At 37.5% G+C, this 24,933-nt stretch overlaps 1 protein-coding gene across 3 annotated transcripts in view; it reads right to left on the bottom strand.

Moving 5' to 3' along the window:
- The window catches only part of wipf1b (WAS/WASL interacting protein family, member 1b), a 39,865-nt gene that overhangs the window by 13,117 nt on the left and 1,815 nt on the right, over positions 1-24,933 (bottom strand). Inside the window, exon 3 of one of the 3 annotated variants that reach the window (XM_023286037.3) lies at positions 15,609-15,716. The exons of 1 other annotated variant lie outside the window; for it this stretch is intronic. The gene's annotated coding sequence lies outside the window, so the exon portion shown is untranslated. Of the gene's footprint in view, positions 1-15,608; positions 15,816-24,933 lie in introns of those variants that run through there. One more of the 3 variants, XM_023286038.3, reaches the window with a different exon arrangement.

The raw sequence follows: 24,933 nt of genomic DNA, 5'->3' as shown, positions 1-24,933 counted from the left end.
CTTTCACTGAGGGAGAGCTGATAAAAAAAAAGTGTTTTCTGGACTGCAGTGACCCCTTTTTGCCAGGTTTAAGAACAAAGTTGAGATCACCCGACAGATATCCAAACTGCAGCTTTTAGATTCAACCCTCAGCGGGCATGTGGAAAACATTTTGGATGATTTGTTCATAAAATTGATCGACGATCTTAAGAAAACGCAGCACTTTAGCCTGGCCATAGACGAGTCCACTGATGTGTCGGATACGGTGCAACTTATGATATGGGTTCGGTTTTTTAATGGCGACGCATTCATGGAGGAAATGTTTGCTCTTTTGCCACTAACTGGCCAAACAAGAGGAGAGGACATTTGTTTGGCACTCATGGACTTTTTCCAGGGACCAGGGAGAGAGATTGATTTGGGGAAATTGGTGTCAGTTACCACCGATGGTGCACCGTCGATGGTTGGAAAAGAAAGAGGACTTGTTGCATTAATGAGAAAAGAAGACGCATTTCCCGAATTTTTTTGCCTACCATTGTATTCTTCAACAAGAACAGCTCTGCTGCAAACTCAAAGGTGGTGAACTGAAAACAACGATGGGTAAGATGGTGAAAGTTGCTAACTACATTAGAGGCGATGCTCTTAAACACAGACAGTTCCGCACCTTGGTTGAAGAATATGACACATAATATCAAGATCTGATGCTGCACGCTGAAGTGCGATGGCTGAGCAGAGGCTTGTACTGGAGAAGTTTGTGGATTTACTGCTGGTGATTCGATTATTGCACATAGAAAGCTTGCCGATCTGTATCATGTCAACGATGAGAAGTTTGCACTGGAAGCAGCTTTTCTGGCTGACACAACCAAGCACCTGAACTCCCTAAATTTGAAGCTCCAGGGAAACAACAAATTGCTGCCTGCCTTGGTGAATGATGTTTCTGCATTCATGGAGAAACTCTCTCTTTATCAAGACCAGCTTGGTGACAATGACTTCACACACTTCCCAAACCTACGTTCACAGGTCAGTCAGTTGCACAGCCTCTCATTTGAACCCAGCCCAGTGAAGGATTTTCTAAAAATGCACCACTTTAGAGCCTGAACAGAGACAGTTTAACAGTGATTTCAGTCTTTCTTGTTCACCACACCTCAGCTCCAGCCTGGTTTCATCCTGCACAGCCAATCAAAACTCCAGAAACAGCAAACTGCCATCAGCAGTCAGACAGACACAACTTCAGGCTTCAGTAACTTAATAACTGAAGTCCTCGTCTTTCCATCAGTTCAGACTGTGGTTTTATTTTGGCTCTTTTTTCTCATAAAAGTGGTTCTGAACTGGAAAACTGCAGTAACTGATAAAATTGGCAACCTCTCTTCCAATTATATCATCTTTAGCAGGACATTTCAAGGATTTGGCAAAAAACAGCGAACCTCTCCCAAATTCCTCCCAAATTATTTGATTCTTGCAAGATGTTTTTACCAGGTAGAGAACTCATGGGGGAACTGAAAGTAAAAGATTTAAATACTCAGAATATGTGAGGGATAACGAGCGATACATACAAATTAGCTGAATGCTTCATTAAAGAGCAACTTCAGTGTTTAGTTCCCTAAAATATGATGCTAAAATATGGTTTATTTCACACGGACAGACGCTAATTTTTCACCATTACTCAATGATGGAGTGTAATATGTTGAGCAGGACAGATGCTGGATTTCCATTACGTGAATAAGTCACTGAGAATTGAAACTTCTTGAAAGTACTGAAGCTGGAGTGCTCAAAATATTTCTGATTAAAAAATATTCTGGACCAGCAACCGAGAACAATCCAGTGACTGTAATCATTTTTGCAAAAGTATCAACAATTTTTATTATCTTTCTTTTCAAGACAATAGAGTGAGGAGAAATATTTAAAGACAGTGCACATTTTTCTGCAGAATACAACTTATTGCAGGGTTAGGAGAACAATTCTGTATTGGCTTGCAGTGGCTCGTTCTTTGAAGTGGATCCAAATGATACCAACAAAATCCCTCCATACAGCACAGAGTCACCACATCCCCTCATTGTAGGATTATAGCTTCAGGTTTTTCCTCTAATTTGTCACTCATCTGTACATCAGTGATGCCATTCTTACAGTAAAAGCCAAATACTTTGTCATTTCTGAAAACAAGCAACTCTAATCTGTCCATCAGAGTTCTGTAAATCAATTTGGGTAGGACAATAGCTACAAATGCAGGAATGTGCTAACATCTCCAGGCTAAATTTAATGTTTTATCAATAACAACAGTAAAATAACTCATTTAAGATCAAAGACTGTAGATTCAAGAGGAGTTAAATGTCTAAGATAACTACATATTACAGACTCCCACACATAAACACTCACATAAGTCCTTTTCAGACATGTGAAATGTGACATTGCAGCTTCATCAATCTGTTAAAGTAACGGCATTCTGTCATTCAGACATCACTTTCCTGTGAGTGTTTCTCATGGCTTCATTCAGACACCACAGTGGTCGACAGCTGTGGTATATTTGTCATTCACATGAGATCAAACAGTACATCAAGTGATACATAATACATGCAATAAACAAGCAAAGCGCTAAATCTAAATACTATCTTAGCAAAGTGTCCTAATAACTAATAACCCAGTTCCCAAACACTGAGGACTCTGAAACTACTACTTCACCAATAGGAAAATACCAGCATGACTCTCTGTTCTGATCCATTCTGCCTCCACGTTGGTGATAATTTATAATTACAGCTAATTAATTAACTGCTTTTGCTCTGTATGTAAATGAGACAACTCTCTCATTCAGAAGACTCAGAGGAAAGACTCCTGAGCAACTGGAAGCAACAAACTAAACTGTGACTGTGTAGCAGCACAACTGTCTGACATTAATAAAACTATACAATATACAGTAGATCCTGACCCGGACTAATCCTGTCTCCATGTTGGATAATCTACAATTCTGACAAATCAATGAAGTTACTGCTGCTGCTCTGTGTGTACACTACTGTTCAAAAGTTTAGGTTCACTTAGAAATGTCCTTGTTTTTTTCAATGAAGATAACATCACATTAATCAGAAATACAGTGTAGACAGTGTTAATGTGGTAAATGACTATTCTAGCTGGAAATGGCTGATTTTTAATGGAGTATCTCCATAGGGGTACAGAGGAACATTTCCAGCAACCATCACTCCTGTGTTCTAATGCTACATTGTGTTAGCTAATCGTGCTGAAAGGCTAATTGATGATTAGAAAACCCTGGAGCAATTATGTTAGCACATGAATGAGTTTTCATTGAAAACAGGATTGGGCGACCCCAAATTTTTGGACGGTAGTGTAAATGTGACAACTTTCTCACCTAAGATACCCTAATATGAACCCTGTTGCTCTTTAACGCTGCTGGCATTTATTAAAGAGGAAAGTCTCCTACAAACAGCTGGAAGTAACAAAGTAAACTGTGACTCCATGTGGTAGCTCACATATCTAATGTGAATAAAAACTATACAGTGTGACTCACTGTTATATCCTGTCTAAATTTTGGGGACAATTTACAATTACAAGTTATTTATGAAGTCAGCAGTACTGTTGTTTCATTTGTGTAAATATATGCAGCTCTTGTGTTTAGAGAAGCTCGTGGATTCTTATGTTGACGTCTGATGCTGCAGGTATTTAATAATCTCAAAGGAAATAGTCCTAAACAGCTGGAAGCAACAAACTAAACTGCGACTGTATAACAACTCATTTGTCTGATGCGACGAAAAGTATGACGTGTGACTTTCTGTTAGACTTTCTGTTCTAAACTGGACTAATCCTGTCTCCATGTTGGGGTAATTTATAGTTACAAGCAATTAATAAGGTTAGCTGTGCTGTTGAGTGTAATGAGCACAATTTCCTCACTTTGGAGATGCTCATATTGATTCTGCTGCTGTCTGATGCTTCAGTTATTTAATAAATGCAGAGGAAATAGTCCTAAACAGCTGAAAGCAGCAAACTAAACAGCAACTGTGTGTCGGCTCAGTGTGACCTCATGTTAGATTCTGACCTCGACTAATCTCCATATCAGGGTAATTAATGACTATAAATAATTTAGATATCACTGCTGTTCCATATGTGGGGACGTTCATGTAGATTCTTCTGCCGTCTGATATTTAATAAACTCAAAGGAAAAACTCTCTGTGTGGTGTTTTTGGATGAATATCAGTGCGGAATTGTGCACAAATCCATCTACTAATCACAGTTTAATGTGCATGTCTGTCCGTTAATGTGAAGGTGCAGGTCAGACTCGAGCAGCGTTGAAAGTGGAAGTTTCTGTATCTGACCTGGCCGCACAACTTTTACATCAAAGTGACCATTCAGACATGTAGACGATGTGTTTAGATGCTGCCAGACTACCAGAAAAGAAGTGCAGGTCTATAATCAGGTTCACACAGAAATCAACCTGCTTCAGCTCACATAAATACTCTCCCACAGCTCGACGTCTCGCTTCATTGTAAGTCAAACGGTTCGACGGTCCTCTAGAGGCCTCTCACTTCCTGCATGCTGCTGACAAACAGGAAATCACCATGCGCCGCCAACACCGCAACCATCCGGCTGCCAGGGCGATGATGATACCTCCACATCGCTGCGACGTCCTGACATCCACCTCCTTCTCATTCAGCAGCAGCCCTCGCATTACATTTGTTTAGTGCCTCTCCTTCTTCCTCCTTTCTTGCCGTCTTGACATTCTCCTCCACCAGCTTTCCTCTCTCTGATCATCTAATGTCACCCTCAGTATCTCACACTGTAAACTGATGTTTAGATTTTGACACTGATCCGGAATAAAGTGAAGTTCCTGCTTTGTTAAAACAACTTAAAAGAGAAACTGTGAATGGATGGGTTGCAAATATTGTAAACATTAGCAATGTAAACGCCTAAAACTAACACAGAATGTTCAAAATGATTGTTCATGTGTAGCTTGTTAGAGATAAGCAGTTTATTTTTATGTTTTATGAGACCGTCACTAATTTCCCAATATGGGCCAGGATGGAAAAAAAAATCCCAAAATAAGCTTAAACGCTGACCGAGAGCCAAACATGTACAGCATGTACAGAACACATGGCTCGGTATCAGAGCAGGAAGCTGCAGCACTTCTAATGGAGACTGAATGTATACGATGTCTAAAGCAGATTACTCAAGACGCAGCGCTAAGAGGAAGCTGGAGTTCATGGAAACTTCATACATTCTGTGATCATATTTCAGTCAGTGAAGAATCTAAACTAGAACAAAAGAGGTCAAGAGTGTAGACTTCAAAATATACAAAGAAATCATTGACTAAAGGGAGGGGAGATCTGATTTCTGACAGTTTTGAGATCAACATGTAACACTATAAATTAATTTAACATGCAGTCACTGGTGCATTTTGGTGTCATGATCCTACAGGACGCTAACATTTGAGTTGCAGCTTCATGTATGTGGAACTATCGGTGTTACAAACCAGTCGCACTGATCTTAAAATACAGCAGAGAACAGCCACAATGTATTTTTTAACCTCTACCCGGTTACAAAATACCGGATTTAAAGTTAGAGACACGAAAGACTGAGTTTGAAGTGCAAAAATTAAAAACTGAAATGATTGCCATTTTACACGAAATCAAATTCAGCAGTCGACCTTAATTATATCAAACAACCTTAATCCTCTGAACTCAAGCAGTTTCTGTGCATTTTTACTCACTGTGGGCTCATTTTTTTTACAGCAATATAAAGTACTGCACCTCTATAGAATCAGAATAACCATGACTGGAAGTAGAGAGAAAACTGAAATGCCTATTGCATTGCATGAGACAGTTGTAAAGCCATAAATCACACAAGAAGGAAAAAAGTTGATTATTTATTACATAAAAATGGGGAAAACCTGGAATCAACACTGGAAACAAATGGTGACTCTAAACATTATAGACATTTTGCTATTTTAATTTGCTTCCATACTGTGTTCTATCTCCTGTTCTACCAAAGTAGAACAATTTGACAATTTTTCTATATACACTTGAATCTGTGCAATATCAGTATTTTTCTACTTACAGACAAATCTGTGCAGAATTAATACTTCTCTATCAGTACTTCTACTCATGAAAGAACCTGTGCAATGCCACTGATTTGTGCATTATTGTTAATCCCACATCTAGAGGAATTTGGACAATCTGAACGAGTACTTATGTATATTTTTAGTTTATGTTTAGTCTCCTACTGACATTTTGTAAATGTAACAATGCAGATTTTCCCACTGTGGGATTGATGAAGGCTCTTCGTATCACATGTAAACACAGCCTGCAGATCAGTCCAAAAGTCCCCACATTTTTAGTTTTTTAAAGAATCTGTTTCCTGAAAATGGTGCTTGACAAAATGCTTGCTGTGAGCAGAGACTACTGGAAGAGATTCTCCATAATCAGCACGTTTATGACTCATCACTAAAAGAGTTCTAAAGGAGGGAGTCAACAGCAGACTTCAGAAATTCTCCAGAAATCCTGTGCTACGTCCGACTAATGTGCTCGACACACCAGAAATATTCACTGACGCCGTGAATAGATCAGTGTTACGATTCAGTCTGTAAGCAGCTGCTGTATCCTGTAAAAAAACGCCTGGTGTGTTTTTCTGTGTTCCATAAGAAGGAAGACCAAAACGACGTCTGTGCAGCAGATTGAAGCAGTGAGAACAGAACCACGTGCAAGTCTGCTTTCAAAGTCAATCTGCACATGAGGACGTGGAAACATGAATATCCAAGTTTCCAGTCAGGACTCTGGTACATACATGCACACAAGTTTGATATCTATATACACTACCAGTCGAAAGTTTGGGGTTACCAAGGCAATTTCATGTTTTCCATGAAAACTCACACTTTTATTCATGTGCTAACATAATTGCACAAGGGTTTTCTAATCATCAATTAGCCTTTCAACACCATCAGCTAACACAATGTACTATTAGACAACAGGAGTAATGGTTGCTGGAAATGAGCATCTGTACCCCTATGGAGATATTCAATTATAATTTCCAGCTAGAATAGTCATTTACCACATTAACAATGTCATTTAATGTTATCTTCATTGAAAAAAAATGCCCTTTTTTTCAAAAATAAGGACATTTCTAAGTGACCCCAAACTTTTGAACGGTAGTGTATGTATTCTACAAATGGAAATCCATTACTTGGCCCTTCAAAGGTCTTTGTACAAACTCTTCTTTTTCCCCAGCCATCATACTGCAAAACAACCTGGTTTACAGTTACAGGAGTCAAACCTGTGGATCCACTCCATTTGCAGCGTTTTAAAGCAGCCTTAAGGTTTAGCTGAAGCCACCAAAAAATATTCACCACCGATGACCATCTTCCTTTTAATTTACAGATTTAATTTAGTATCTCACACTGATGGACTTTTAAGTTTTGTATTGTTTTATGTTCTGTATTTATTGTTCTGTACCTGCCCAGGGACAACAGATGCAGATTAGCTGCTAGCTTGCTAGCTAACTGCTATCTCTTCTGTTTCTGTAACTTTTATTTAACCAGGTAAGTTAGTTGAGAACTGATTCTGAGGCGGCAAACAAACGAGACGAACAACAAAAACAGACAAATCACACAATATTACAAAACAAATTACGCAACGACTTGTAAAATAGAAAGGCTAAAAGCAGACGCAGTGGTCCTGAAGTGTTACTCTAACTGATTTTACAAATAAGTAATAAACTCTGGTGCAGTTATTTTTAATTGTGCAGCGTCCCTGCAAAAAACTAAACAAATAAATTAGATGAACTAAAGCTACTGCAGAGCATGTGCACCTACGGTATGTTTAATGTAGGTGCCTTACAGGTACAAATCTTGGGGTAAACGAAGACGTCAATGAAGCGCCTTTTCAGATTCTCGTGGGCTTGGGTAGATGATGAAATTTACATCACGAAGACCGTAGCGAACCATTGCGTACCTGTGAAAAATATAACATTGACCCTAATCATGTTAAAATGTGTGTCATGGATTATAGATTACATAAAAAAAAAAATCTCTTTGCAGTAATGAAAACAGCAGCAAGAAAATTATAGCGGTGACAGTTTGGAGCAACTTCCAGGAATTGAACTGGGTCATGAAGGATTGTAGTTGAGTAAATATTTATTTTCATACATAAAGATCTTCTTTTAAATGTCAAAATTAAGATAAATCACACATCAGCAGAGCCTAATGTTTCCGATTTGCTTCCTCAATGCCCTCAAAGAACACAATATATAAAGAAAAGTAAAATTTAACTCAAAATACAGGCTGTTTCAAGTCATATTTAGGCAAACTAAACAACCTGGCTTCGAGTAAATACGACAAATTACAGAAGAGAACATCTCTGCAAAAGCTAGAGGCAGATTTAGATCCACATTTACTGCACATACAACCTGCATTTTAACACAAATGTTGCCGGTTCACGGTGAACTTTAAAGGGCGGCTGATTATCATACTGAGAGTCGCACATTAATCTGCGGTCAAGTTTCTTGGAATATGACCTGGCTGCTTTCACGCTTCTACTCAGGATGCAGCGGATCGACACGTCGACTCATTTCCTGACGAAATGACCGAATGCAGAGCAGCAGATGGGAGCTTTTTTAAGAGGAGGTGGGGGGAGACTGTGGCGGAAAAACCCCTCCCTGCATTTTAACCACCTCGAAATACACCAGAAATACTGCAAAAAAATTAACCCAAGTGCTGTTAAATTCGAGGTTCACTGGGTGCAAGATTCGAAGCAGCTCTGAGCAAGAAAAGACTTCCGGAAACAGGCCCGAGTGTTGAAATTTAAAATGCACCGCACAACTTCTGCCTCCGTCCCTGACTCACAGACTAATATTAGCAAAGAGCTCACAAAGGCTCCTTTGACGGACGAAGGGAGAAGGAGGGACGGAGATATGAGGGATTAAAGGCCGTGCATCCTTTGAAGAAACACACAAACACTGAATATGGCTCACATATGTTTCAGTTTACAAATAGCCATGAAAACAAAAAAAAAACTCCTAAACTCCACGACCTCATCAGACTTGCTGCTCACCCACATGCAGGATTTATAATCACAACACACATATTCGGCCTGATAACACAAACCGGTTCTTTCCCCAAACATGAATAAACGCAGCAGTTGAACTTATTTAGATGCTTCATGACTAAAATATGTGACTGAAGCATTTCCAAGTATGTGCTGAGTCACCTTAAAGGCCGTTTTCAAAAGGAAATTATCACGTTTTGGTGATAAAAGCCTCCATGTGTCTCCAGGTAGCCACTATGAAGCATAAAGTGAATGAAAATCAGTGTTTTCTCATCAACAAAATGCTCAAAAAACACATGACTGATGGCCAAGAAAGTAGTTCTGCAAAAGACTTTTTCACTCCCAACAGTTTCTCTCCACTAGGTTAAAAAAAGTGTTGCAATTAAAGAGATATGAAGACTGGCTGACTTTAAATAGTGAAAATTAAAAACAAAAATCACTGATAAATCTGTTTTATTTGAAGATTTAAAAAGACATTCCAACCCAAAGTCAGCAGCTGAGTTTAATTAATCTTAACCTCTGAACCCAAGCAGTGTATTTTTTCCTCCTTTCACATTATTACTTTATTTATATTTATTCATCACCATAACAAAGTGATTTTCCAACATTCTGTGGGAAAAACATGGAGTTATTGTATTTTTAAGCCTCCAAACTCTAAGAACTTTCTGTTTGTTATATATTCCTGTCACATTTTTAATCACTGTAGGTTCAATTTTCACTGTAATATAAAGTCCTGCACCTCTATGGAAACAGAACAACCATGACTAAATGGAAAGATAACAAAAAAATGTCTAATGTGTAGTATGACACAGTTAGAATGCCATAAATGACAAAACAAGACAAAATGAAAATTAAATTTCTTAATTTTTTTTTTGTTTACATAAATTTAAAAAACACCTGGAATCAACAGGGTCAACATTTTGCCAAGTTCCAACAGGTGTCATTAACACTGAAAAATAAAATGGTGGCTCCACATACTACAGATATTTAGCTAATTATCACCTTAATTCCTGTTTATACGTGTCTCCTATCCGTTTTTTTTTTTTTTTAAACTGCTGCAGTTCAACCAAAAATTTTCAGAATTTTTGTCATGCTACTATGTATCACAGCTGAGTCAATAATGGCTTCACGGTTGCAATAAGAAGTGCAGAATTGTTTGTTTTTTACAGAATCTGTTTACTAACAACATTTATTTTTTTCACAAATTTTAAAACGAGACATGTAGAAAAGTACAGAGAACTTTCATATGTCTTTTGTATAGAAGGATACAGTTATAACGCCATTAACAATTATTAAAAAAAAGATTTCTTTATTATTTATTTCTTTAAAAAGATAATAACAATGGTATCAACCTTTACAGCATTTTTGAAAGTGTCCTCAGGTGTTATTATTACTGGAAAAAAATGTGACTCTACATATGTTTACATTTTAAATTAGTTTTCATGCTTGTCTCCTCTCTGCTCTGTGTAAATGCTGCCTGCAGTTCATCCTAACAGTAACTGAATTTTTGTCAAGTCACTGTTGGTTGTAGATGAATCACTCAGGATTTTTTATATGCGCATTGGGAGCACAGAATTTTTTGTTTTTCACAGAATCTGGTTAGAGTAAATTGTTTATTTTATAGCAAATTTCTAAATGACACATGTAGAAAAAAGCAATTTTGATTAAATATTGCACTTTTAAACTGAGATTTGGCCACAGATGAATCAATAGTTGTGCAGAGGAGTGAAGAATTTTTAGTTTTTGACAGAACCTGTGCAAAGAGTTTATTTATGGGGAATTCTTTACTGAGGAAAAATACTTCGGATCAGCTCTCCCGAACCCACAAAAACTCACACTACAGGAATAAATATGATCTGGCTTTAAATGTATAGTTAACTATATATTTAAAAAACAAAAACTAACAAAAAAACATGTACATAAAGTTCTATCTGTGAAGATTCATTTTCTCTTCCATGTGTGTTTGGAATTTGTCAGTTAAAAGTTGAGATATTTCTAAAATAGGTGATTGCTTATGCATCAGAAACACCTTGTTGCTCTTATTTCTAATCTACTGAGGCCCAAAAACAGCCAACAGAGAATTTTTGATGTTAAAAAAAAAAACATTAAAAGGGACAAAACAGTTGTTGGGAAAGACAATGGGATGAAACTGAGGATGATTTATGCAGCAAAACGTGAAAAAAAAGACGTTTTTGGATTTTTCTCTCATTGTAGCCTTTTCTAAGCAAAATAATGCACTAAGTTAATTATTTAGCACTAAAAACTCAAAATAAACAATCAAAGAAGACATAAAAACCTTGATTTACTAACATGCAACTAGTGATGTTGGATAAAAACCAGATTTTGGTGTCTCAGACAGTGAAAAAAAAAACAAAAACATGATTTCGTGAACAAGCAACACTTTAAATTCAGCTAGAACTTGCGCAAATCAGGACTTTCTTTGAGTTTTTGATGCAAAAAACATAATAATGCACAAATATCTTAACTGTGTACTTAAACAATGCAGATTTTTGAAAGCGACGAGCCTGAACTACATGAGAGTTGAACTGTTTGCATATTAAGTCATCAGCAGAGGTCCTCCTTGATAATTTAGCACAACAGCCATTTGGGTTTCTGTTAGTTTTTACTCTCTCAAACCAAACAGATGATATGAAAAGGGAACGATAATGCAGACAGAAAGACATTTTGATATCACAGTTTCAGGCTTTGATTCGGTTAAACTTGTCAGCGTCACAGATGAGTAGTTCAAGACCCGTAGGAGAGTTGAAAATCCAATGTTTTTTTTCTGTTTTTACAGTTTCTCTTTCTTGTAAATGGTGTTGTTTTGCTAATTTTTTACAGTTAGGCTTCCTGTCAAAAGCCCCGGCAGGTTCTGTGAGTCAGAGGACTCAGTAAGTCACAAAATTTTTGTGTTTAACTTAAAAATAGACTGTGGCTCAACATAGAAACATGCTGTGATTTTCAAAAGGGGTCATAGTAGGTGGGAGCTGCTGTATCATTAAGCAGAAACCTCCCATCACTTTTCACTGAACTCCGCCCAACTAAGGAGAAGGCTCAGCAGTAAAACTACCAGTAAAGACAAATCAAACTCAAGTAGTCAAAACTAATGATGCTATAAATACAGTTTATTTATTTAACTGCCTCCGCTGGACATTCAACTGGAGCTGCTAACTGCTAACAGATTAATATCTGAGGTGATGTTGAACATGAGCTCAGGGGAAAGGTGACTTTTTTTTGAACGCAGAGTAAAATCAGAAACATGTCTGAGGTTGTGCAGAACCAGTGCTGAGTGGCTAAGCTAACATCCTGTCACACACACACACACACACACACACACACAGACACACACAGACACACACACAGACACACACACACACACACAGACACACACACACAGACACACACACACAGACACACACACACACACACACACACAGACACACACACAGACACACACACACACACACAGACACACACACACAGACACACACACACAGACACACACACACACACACACACACAGACACACACACACACACACACACACACACACACACACACACACACACACACACTTTAACTCTCGACTCAGCAGCTAATTTTACCTTCTTGACATTCTTCAAATAAAGAATTAAATACATTTCTGGATGTCGTCTGTAAAGATGTAAAGAGCTTCTGTGTTAATTTTCTTAATTATCCTGATTTATGTGCATTTAAAAGTGGATTCTGACACATTTATCACACAGATTTTGTCCAAACTCCAACCCTGACACATCAAATCACCGAGCAATAAAACCACATTTTTCTGATTTTCCTCAGTGGCACAAACCACTTCCTGAATGTCACACCTTTACTTTGTCCGACACTGCAGAAATGTGGTTTCCTTACAGCCTCTTCTGTGGGATTATTCTGACGATGCTGCATTAAAGTCACAACTAATTTGAGCAGGTTTGTGTAAGAACTGTGTGAAAGAGGGAAATTGTAATTGAACATTTGCTACTAAATGCTTGTGTGTCACTTTGGAGGCAGTTAAAGCACCAAAGAGCTCACGAGTTTTGGAGTTTTCTGTTAATACGAGGCATAAAGAGAAGACCATGAACGTGAAGACGATAACTGAGGCTCTCTAAGATGTGGAAGCAAACATGTTTCGATCACAAGAAGATTTCCAGGGTTGACCACAAGATGCAAAACCACCGTAATCCTCAAAAACCAAAGCCAGGTTGGCGGTTGAATCGTCTTTTTTGCTTAGAAAGGTTCCTAAATAAATGAAATGGCCTGGAAATATCATTTATAATATTGTCCCACATGTCCACAGGTGTTACCAATACTAGAAAAAAAATGTGACACTAAATAATCTACATTTAACTATTTACATTTCTAATTTACTCTGTGTAACCACTGCCTGTAGTTCAACCGAGAACTCCCTGAATTTTTGTCAAGTGACTGTTGGTCGCAGATGAGTTATTAGTGGCTTCTGATTGTGCAGAGAAGTGCAAAATTTTTAGTTTTTAACAGACTCCATTTACTGCAAATGGTTTAATTTTGGAGAATTTTTAAATGAGACATGTAGAATAACTAGATTTTAATGTAATTTTGATTAATCGTTCCAGAAAAAACCAAAAGCCTCTGAAGTTAAAAATCAAAGATTTGTGGTGAAATCGTCTTTTTTGCTGATAAAGGTTCCTAACTAAATGAAATGACTTGGAAATATCATGAACAATATTGTCCCACAGGTGTTACCAATACTACAAAAAAATAGTGACATTAAACAATGAAATGACCTAAATGTATCTTAGTGGCAGTCACAATAAGAGCTGCTCGACGTATCTAACTGCAAATAAATAGCTGCTTGAGTGCTTCCCTTCTTATCTCCTTTATCGTAGGATGCAGTGGAACATCCTTTATGACAAGAACTAACGATAATATCGTCCCATCCTTCCTAGCACTACATTCACAGTTGTGCCAAATAAATATAGAGTCCAGGAGCAAAGTTTTACAGATCAATGAAACAGGCAAAAACACCAACAAGAAAGTCGATAGAAAGAGCTAAATGTGGAGATGAAAAGGTAACTAGGAAGTTTGTATATGTTTTTCTAGCACGAAACATGATGGATTCAGGAGCAACAGGAGCTTTCTGTGCTCAGATTCACCAAAAAGTTATCACTGGATGACATTTCAGCAACTCTAAATAGGGATCGACTGATGAGGGTTTAAAAGGGCCGATACCGATGAGAAATTAGACCAATGGGACCAATATACATTACATTTAATGTTTTAGCAGCATGTGAGAGAGAGAATCTGTCATTCATAACTGGACTTTCCCATTAATAAGGGTGACTATAACTGAATATGTAAAACAGAAACAGGAGAGATTAAATTAGGACGTTCTCCTCTGTTTGTGTGGAATCGACTGAGATTCATCAGTTTTTCTTCTCTATTTTCTTAATATTTCACTGTTCTATCACTTTTGTTGTCCACTAAGGTCCAAATCTTAAAGCTTTATTAATTAATGTTTTCCAGACTCTGTTTCAAGTTAATCTGTGGCTGCCTTCTAACTTAGCCGCTAGCCATTAGCGTAGCCTTAGCCACTGTGAGAGAAGCTAATTTCCTGGTTTGTGTTTCTGGTTCAGTTTCTGCTGCTTGAGAGACATTTCTGAGACCTCAGAGTGACGACAGACAGAGAGAGGAGGCTGCATCAGACCTGAAGTAGAGCATTTCCTTTATCAATAATCTGAAAAAATGCCAAATATCGACCACGACAATCGGTCGATCCCTAATCCTTAACAAGCGTCCGAAGCAACAGAACAGGACTTTAGCACAAAGAAGTGGAATATCTTTGGCTGATTAGATCACTTGGCCTTAATATTATTTAATTAAAAATCTCTTGGTAAAAAGCAAATTAAAAGCAGCACAACTCCCCAAACAGCAACGTGACTGCAGATAATGAGTGAGGAAGCATCACCAAGTATGATAAATGTCATGGACTGCAAACGATTTTCTGCAAAATATTAAAAATCTGGTTTTTTCGACTCCACATGTATCTGTCCAACTACTTTTGAAGCTCTAAACCTTAAGTAATATGAGTTAAAAGTGCTGTAACTCCCATATTATTAATCTTTCTATACTGATGTAAACCTGCTCAAATGAAGCTGAGATTGGACAATTTAAAGTAAAATCTGTCATTTTACTGAAATCTGATGTATTGAAGCATAGAACCTGCAAATAAATAATGTATAAACTGGAGGTAAAGTAGTAACAGGGTTGGTTCTTGACTATATGTTAAGATAATATTATGCTGAATAAATATTGCCAATCATGCATAATGTATGTTTTATCCAAATTCTGCCTGTGATTTACAGGTATATAATCGCAAACGTGCAGGAAACTGATTCTAACACACACTTAGTCTTATCAGTCTTGTTTAAAGCCAAATAACAGATGATTTGCTTATAATCACAACTAAAATGCTGCAAAACAGGAGTCAAGCCTGTTTAAACATCTTTTTTCTTTTGAGTTTTGTCCCCAAACTGGTTTTTGCTTCTACAAAAGGATGGAGATCTGACAGTAGAAAATATGTATATAAGTGAGTGAACTTACTCAATCTGTGTTCATAGAAGAACCAGCGGTACGTTGAGAAGTCAGTAGAAGAAGCACCTTAGGTCATTCCTCATAAAAATGCAAAACGTGAACAGCAGCCACATGCAGCTGAAAACGGAGAAAAGCAGAAGATTAGCAGCATCTAGCAATCTTTGGCAAACACTCGGCCCAACTTCTCGATTCCTCTTCCTCTAAACTCGCATCACACACTCAGAGAACTTCAGTGCACACACAAACCTTATATATACGCAACACACACACACACACACACACACACACACACACACACCACTTCCTCTTTTCACTTCCCCACCTGAGGCAGGGGGAGGGGAGGCCAAAAAACATCTGAAACGAGGTTAGAGAAGCTGCAGAGACATGAATCCACCAAATATCAGATATCTGTGGAGATTGTTTTAGGTGTCCAAGTGGAAGTTCAACAATACTAGTCCAACACTAATAAATTAACTCACTGAGGCTGCAAAATCCTCTACATTTAGTTATTAAGGGCAACTGTTTGTATATTGGCATCTGTTTTATAAAAATCTAACACAACAGCTGGCGTCAAACTTCACTGGTTCTTCAAAATAGTTCAGTAAAAAACAGAACATTATTAAAAGTTAACCCTCTGAATCCCCAAAAATCCACCAGTGGGTTACAAATGCATGCTGTCCTCTTAAAAATTGAGCCTGAAACTGGAAAAACTGAACGAATCTGTGGATATTTAACTTTCCGTTGGTCCTTGAATGACCAACAAAAAACAAATCTAGGTCACTTCATTCCTTAAATTCACCAAAAATCAACCGTTTACAACAAACAGATTCTGCAAACAAAAAAAAAATTCTCCTTTAAATTTAGTTAAGAGCTACTGTTTGTATAATTGCATGTGTTTTGCAAAAATATAAAATCAAACTTCACTGTTTTAAAAGGGTTCAGTATGAAGTATGACATTAAAGTTTAAAAATTTATCTGCCTGAACCCAAAAACCCGCCAACAGGTTTAAAAGGCATGTTATTGTTTTTCAAAAAATGCCGAAATTAGACCATTTAGGAACTGAAGAAACAGAAAGATACCGCAGATTTTCAGCTTTCTGATGGTCCTTGAACTACTCATCTGTAATTTTATTGACAAACAACCAAATCTAAGCCGAAAATTGTGATTTTTCATCATAATCACTTGATTCTGCATGTCCCATTTTAAAAAATCCTCAAAAATCAATTGTTTCCAACAAACAAATTCTGTAAAAAACTAAAAATTCATCTCTCCTCAGTGCAACTTTGAAGCCATCGACGACTGAACTACATCCAACAGTCACGTGACAAGAATTGAGGCATTTTTCTGACTCCTTTTTCATTTTTTTTAAATAAATTGCCAAAATAGACCATTTGATTGATATAGATTCTATTAAAAAATCTAAAAAAAAAAAGTTTTATTGACAAACTGAACTAAGTCTAAGCCTAAAATTGTAATTTTTCATCATAATCACTTTTGCTCTACATTTCTCATTAAAAAAATCAACTGTTTACAACAAAACAATTCTGTAAAAAACAAAAAAAAAAATCTCTCTTCAGTGCAACTTTGAAGCCATTGATGACTGACCTACAAACAACCATCACATGACAAAAACTGAGGTACTTTTAGGACTCATTTCTCATTTTTAAAAAAAAAACCTGCCAAAACAGGCCAGTTGCTCAATACAGATTCTATAAAAATCAAAAATTTCTGCACTCGTCGGCACAACTGACAAGCCATTTCTGACTGAGCTGCGATTAACAAAAATTCTGGCACTTCTTGGCTGAACTGCAGGCTGTTTTTATGCAGTCAGATAGGTAAGTATGGAAATAAATGAACAGTATAAGTGGTAAAATATATGAGTTACCATTGAAATCCTTTCATTTTGCTTTTTTTTTAATGATTTCTGGTATTATAACTGTCATACTGCACAGAAGTAATTTTTGAATTCTCTCTGTTTTTAGTCATGGTTACGCTGTTTCCATAGAGGTGCAGGTCTTTATATTGCAATGAAAAATGAGACCACAGTGGGAAAAAAACACCCAGAACCTGCCTGGAGTTGGGTAATGCACCAGTATTATAGTACCGTAACTGATCTTCTTCTCGTTTTAATTGTTTAACACTGGGCCATGGCAACGAGTCAAAGACAACATCTTTGTCATTTCACACTGTAAGAAAACATCCTCTAATCAAACATTTGAGATCTTATCTGACACACAATGACATATAATTGACTGTACGCCGTACTTCCTGTGTGTGTACTGATACTACAGGATTTTAAAAAAAGCTCATAATATAACAAAGAGCGACCTGTTTGGATGTAATTTTAACATCGGCACACCAAAGACCGCAACTGAAATGTAAAAAATGACTGTAAGACACTATAAATGAATTAGAAAGAATTCAGGCACAGAAGACAAACTGGTGGATGCTGCTGTTTTAATTTAAATGAATTTCTTTGTTTTGGTTGCTACTGCATCCTGATAAATCTCAGAAAAATGAAGTCAAAGCCAGTTTCAACATAAAATTATTGAGTTTGGGACAATAAGTGGATGAATTAGAGGGAATTCAGGCACAGAAGACAAACTGGTGTATGCTGCTGTTGTAGTTTTCATGAATTTCTTCGTCTATTTAGCGTTTTTGTTGCTACTGCATCCTGAAAAATCTGAGAAAAATGAAGCCAAAGCCAGTATCGACGTCCAAATATTTAGTTTAGGACAATAAGGGGATGAATTATTGTTTAGAACTGTACTTTTTAATGAATTTCTTCATCTATTTTGTGTTTTTGTTGTTACTACATCCTGATAAATCTGAGAAAAATGAAGCTAAAGCCAGCTTTCACGTCCAAATATTTAGTTTGGGATGAATTAGAGGGAATTCAGGCACAGAAGACAAACTGGTGTATGCTGCTGTTGTAGCTTTAATTTATTTCTTCATCTATTTAGCATTTTTGTTGCTATTGCATCCTGATAAATCTCAGAAAAATGAAGCCAAAGCCAGTTTTGACATTCAGATATTGAGTTTGGGACGGTTTTCCATCTTCATCTGCTGCATTTTTAACAGTCTGTCTACTTGGAATTGATTGAATAGCATCTATTCACAGAATAAGTAAGTAAGGTCAGGACTTTTTTATTATTATATTGCAGGGAAAAATCCAACAATCTCCTCTGAATAAGCACTTGGTGACAGAGGGGAGAAAAAAAAATCCCTCAGAATTAGATTTTCTACAGAAATGCAGCAGAAATCTCCCACGCATCACGCTCACAATGAAAAACAAACATCACAGAAAGCCGTTTCCTCCATGCGGCTGATAGAAAATGAAGTGCAGCTTGTATTTAACTGAAAGTGAGCTTATCCCAGCGCAGACATAAAGGGTTAGCGTAGCTCCACAGCGGCAGCTTCCTGCTCTCAGTGCCTTACTTCCTGCCTCGCTGCTCGCTCGGCGGCGCTCTGCCAACTTCACAACGCTGCCTCTCATCTCGTCTTTCCAGCAGACTCAGAAAGACACCTCCGCTGTCTAACGTGTACTCAGCTGTTTTCCTTTACTGGACGGCAGCGAGAGGAAAAACGTGTCTGAGCTGCTGCTGCTGCTGCTGCTTCGGTTCTCCTCATAAAAAGCCCAGTTGTTCCCACAGAGGCCACTGCTTAACGCATCAAGAAAAGAAAAGGAAAGTGCAGCAGGAACTTTAGTTACTCCAGATGTCAGTCACTGCAGGAACCGATAAAATGACTGAGAACGAAACAAACACAAAACAACCCTTCACATCCTCAGAAACAAGTTAAAGAGTAAACGTTTATCTGATTAACCCCTTAGTGCTGAGAATAAAGGAACAAGACGATAGAAAAGTCAAAATCCTCTGATGTTTTTCTGACTCTGCAACATCTTTACGTTATAATACGACGTTTGTGATGTTCAGTTTTGTATTTGGAGACTGCAGATGTAAAGATGTGAAGTCATTCTGGTATCAAGTGTCCCCAAGTGTCTGTGACTATTTTTTCTTTTTGCTGAAATGCAGTTTTCCTCCTGATGTCTGAGATGTTTTGCCATTACATCAGTCTCTGGTGCCTGCAGCATCAGCAGTTCAGCAGCAGAAACACTGAAGCCCAAGAACAATTAAAGGACATTTAACACTTCTGAGTCACAATTATTGCATTATCGTCTGACAGCTATTATTAGACTTGACTGTGATCATTTTGCATTTTAAGTGTGATAATCGTTTCCATTCAAATGTGCAAAAACAGCTGGATGAAACCAACTGATGTTTTAATCTCTATTTCCACGTTGGCTTCCATCTTTTGCTCCTTTTCCTGTTGAAGTTTAAAGGAGCAAACTGTTTATCTTGAGATAATATATGACCTGCTGTATTTTTATGGGCATCAATTAATGTTAACGTTGCAAAGTCAAACACCACGACATCACTGTGGACATATTTTGGTTTTAATATATAAAAAAGGAGAGCCCAGTAACTTGGAGGAGGCGATTTTTCTGATTTGAATTAAAAAGGTGGCGTTCAAGGGCTCTAATACTATAACATCCCTAATCTAAAACTAATAAAAATATAAAATCTTGCTCAATTATATGTGTTTATATTTGATTATCATGTGCAGTATTTAATAACGTGGAATATAACTTTACTACCTCGGACTTATTGCCAGTCTGACTTTTTATTCTTCTATTGTAGTCTTATTTTAGCTTACATTATTTTACACTACTGTTAGTAAGGTATTCATAGCTTATTGCTGTTCGACTAGACACTGCATTTATTCCCATATTATGCAATTATTTTCTGAGCAATGTCTGACAAGATCTTCCTTCTGCATTGATAAAGTTCGATCTTTTCTCTTAAAATGAACAGAAAAAGATGATTGACGCTCTTAATGCTAAAATCCGTCATTCCGTTTGAAAGGCATGATATATAGGTTTTAAATATTGGCAAAATTACACCAATCATCAGAGCTAGAGACTTTAAAAACAGAAAGAAAAAGAAAAGCACTCAGAGAGCGCAGTACAACGCCAAGGCTGTTCGCTCCCCAATATGGCACTGTGAGAAATGCAGAATTTTGTTTAGAAATGCAGCATTTGTTCATTAGTTACTGATGATCAGAAATCACAGCAACATAGAATGTGTCCATTTAATATAGATGCACCCACAAACCAAATGACCTTGCACTGAGCACAGGTGTGTGTTATGCATGTGTATGTTATGTACAGATACCGAATCACGTGACCTAAATATGTAGCGGGTGGCGGGAATTGATGGGACTCAGAAACACCCCCACAATTTAATCAATTGTTCCTGGTATCATTTCTGGTGGAAAAGTCCCAATAAGTCCACAGCGGTCGATTTGTAGTAGGATCACAATCATGTGATCATCAGCAGGCAGCTGACACAGTGCTCAGTTGTCATAGTTACAGTGACGCCATGCTGCTATCTTGCAATGATACAGAAATCTTTAACAAATCCGTGGATCCAGACTATAAGCCCCATCACTGCCAAAATCTAATTACTTGGTCCTTGTGTCATTTCTGACCTTCCCTGAAAATTTCATCCAAATCCGTTAGTCCATTTTTGAGTAATGTTGCTAACAGACAAACGTATGCCGATGGCCACATACTCCGCCGCGTTTCTTGGCGCAGTAATCTTCAGCTTCTTAACATCCTGATGCTACTTTAAATACTCATCTGCTAAGCGATGTTATGTCAACAAACTGAACCAAATGTACGCTTAAAATCCCGACATTTCATCAAAATCATTTTATTCATCGTCTCATTCAGAAATTCACTAGAAATAGACTCTTTATGCAGATTCTGTAAAATAACAAAACAATTCTGCACTCTTCTGCACAACTGACAAACTATGACTGAATCAGCTGCGACTAATGGTCACATAACAATAATTCAGTAACTATTCGGATGAACTGTAGGCAGTGTTTACACCAAGCAGACAGGAGACAAATTAAACGTAGCCTGTTTTAACGATTTATTGCATTCTAACTTTGTCATTCTGCACAGGAAACATTTCTGAGTTCTCTCTCCTTCTAGTGGTGGTTGTTGTGTTTCCACAGAGGTGCAGGACTTTGTGCTGCTGTAAAAAATGAGCCCACAGTGAGTAAAAATGTGACAGGAGCAACAAAAACACCCAGAAACTGCATCACTAATCGTGACTATTTGTGTGTCGTAATATCAATCAAAATTTGTGGATCATGACACCCATTTATTTAATAAGTCAGAATAGTGACACTTTTGCTTTCTAGCAGAGGGTTATCCGAGGTAAAGTGCTCAAAGGTGAGTTCGATTATCTTTCGATGCAGTGAGGAAGGAAACCAAGAGGAAACCTGCAGAGGTGTGAACTGCTGATGCATCAGCTGCAAACACTAAAATCACTGAACTTCATGTGCTGCTGCTAAAGAACCGTGAGGTCAGATTGTAAATGCTCCGAGCTGAATGAAAAACAGCTCGACTGAACCTCCTGTACGTTCTTCGGACACACAATATCATCTGTTCATCTCAGGATGGCCAGTTTTTCTTTTCCACAGATTCGTTACAGCTGGTCATAGTCGGACTGTGTCTGGATATATTTCATATTTCCTTGTTGTTACGCTGCAGACACTGAAGAAACGTCACCAAGTTCAAGTGATGTTTTCTCATTACAGAAGCTGGAATGTAGATTTAATGTAGATCCAGCTCTTCGATTCATTATCCTACATGACTGATAAAGAGAAACGATCCTCCACAGTCACATTAACCTTCTGGATGCAACTAAAATAGAAACCTATGGAAGGTTTAATGAAGGTTTTATTACATTATTTTATACATTTTTGGATTACTAACAGTATATTCTGTAAACTAGTCCTGTTTTAGTGCAATACTTGTTAGTTATGTTGGTTCTGGTGCTGTATGCTGGTCATAACATTCGGGTGTATTATTATTATTATACACTGGAATGTATGGATAATGATGATCATCATCATCATCCAACTCCCTCCAGTGTTATATTTTTTTGTTATGTGATATTTTTGGCTCAGTTAAAGCTGTTTTTATCTGATTTGGAATTTTAAAATGTGCATCTGGACAGTTATAGACATTTTCCCTTCATAAATGAGCAGATTTATTATCTGCTTTTTTTTGCATTTTTGGGGATGTTTGCCATCTTCAGTTGTATTTAAAATGACCAACTCAGTCACAGTCACATTAACCTGCTGGATTTAACTAAAATGAAAACCTATGGAAGGTTGAATGAAGGTTTTATTACATTATTTTATTATTTTTTTTAAATACTAGCCATACTTTCTCAAGTATATTCTCTTAACTAGCCCTGTTTTAGCATGTTATTGCTAGTTATGTTGGTCCTGATGCTGTAAGTTTGTCCTAACATAACTTATTTGTTTGTTTTGTAATATTTTTGATCAATTGAAGCTGTTTTTAATGTTTGTTTTTATAAGATCATGTACATTCTTTTAGCTAGCCTTACTTTAGCATGCTATTGCTAGTTATGAGGCTGCAAGTTGAACATTTTTGTGTCTATTATCACATCATTGTTATTCTCTAAGTCCAGTGTTGTACTTCTTTGCTTTGCAGTATTTTTGAGCAGTTAAAGAATGTGCATCTGGACAGTTATAGATGTTCTTCCTTCATAAATTTATAATTTTGACATTTCTTTTATCTGAGTTAATTTATTATAGGCTCTATTTTTGGATTATTTTTTTTTTTGACGCTTGCCATCTTTCATACAACATGAAATCCCTCCTCCTTCCTACATCCTGAACTGTATGTCACAGTCACATGAACATTAGTGCTTCTCGCCTGCAGGTTGTTCACTCATCTTTAGACACTTTGTGATCAAAACCACAAATGACTCACAAACTGTCGGCCGACAAAAAACGTCACTTCAGTGTGAAACTAATAGAAAATGCACATAAAAGTTACTGTGTTTTGACAAGATAACATAAACGTAGATGCACACAGCTGGTTAAAATGTAAAGTCCAACTACAGGACTAAAACAAACTTTTTGGCTCACAGAAGGAATGCTAATCAAGTGCAGCATTTCCTCACCACATAAATCATCATTGGGTTTATGACTGTTGATGAGTTTGACTGCTTGAACCGACAACACACGAGGCCCTCGGTCATGAGTTCCAGCGCTGGACGGACGGAGTGATGCCATGATCACATGCTCCAAACAGGAAAACCCAGCATGAAAAAGTTGCACTATATTTCTACAAATACCCACACAAACAAATACATAGAAGTCACAACTGTTTCCTCATCAGCTCTGGGTTCAATGATTTAACTAGATGTTGAAATTCACTGAGTTCCTAGCCGAGGAATGCTAAGAACTCGGAGCTAAAACGAGTTCTGTGACAAAGCACATGAATGGGAACACGACCGGAGGCAACATGAGCGCATTGTGTGTTGTGCAATGATGAAAACCCTTGTGATGAAAGAAGGAGATAAAGTGATGGGCCTGGAGAGCCTCTGCACGATTTACTGCTGGAAGTCTGCCAGCAAATTTACATACATTTTTGTGGACATTTCATGCGGTGCTGCATTATACAATGACATACAGTTTGTTAAATGGCTATTTCGCTTTTTTTGGAGGGAATATTAATCATTTAGATTAACTGACCAATTGGTAGTCAATAGATTAATCAAAAGAAATATAGTAGCTATTGGTAGCTCCAATTTAGCTCCACTGACATTAGCAGGGAGGTGCTTCTTTAGGTAAACTGGAATCAAGTTGGATCGTCGCTTTTCAAAATAAAATGCTTGTTTCCTGCTGCTGAGAGTGCACGAAGTGGGTTCATTCACCCGTACTGTCACTAATATTTTGATTTTGGCCTATTTACGGTGTTTTATTTGTATCTAGCTGCTGAATTTCTCCAATGACAGATCAATAAAGTTCATCTTTTCTTATCCTAAACGTCAAGGCTGCACATCTAACTAGCGACTACTAATTTTAGTTTTACATAATGAGAATTTGCATGTGTGATATTTATTTCCCCGCAGGCCCCTAAATTAGAGCGAGCTACGAGACTTTCGATCTCCCACATTACAACACGCCAGCAAAAGCAGAACCACTGCAAACAAGCCAGAGATGTGCAGTTACACAATGAGAAGAAGAAGAAAAAAGCCCCTGCAGCTGCACAGAGAAGCAGCGAGTAAATCGATTTTAAACTGCTGAAGTAAAGCAGAACAGAAAGAAACATGAGTTAAAGCATCTGCTGGACTTTTTATTCTCCTTCTGTTCTCCATCAGATTGAAGTCACAGCAACACTCTGGATTCCGGCATTCAAAGCAAGCAGCGCCCTAAACTA

This window comes from Amphiprion ocellaris, chromosome 16, assembly GCF_022539595.1.
Source record: "Amphiprion ocellaris isolate individual 3 ecotype Okinawa chromosome 16, ASM2253959v1, whole genome shotgun sequence".
Taxonomy (NCBI): Eukaryota; Metazoa; Chordata; class Actinopteri; family Pomacentridae; genus Amphiprion; species Amphiprion ocellaris.
Note: the sequence above shows the minus strand (reverse complement) of the source record. Positions and strands in the feature narration are given on the sequence as shown.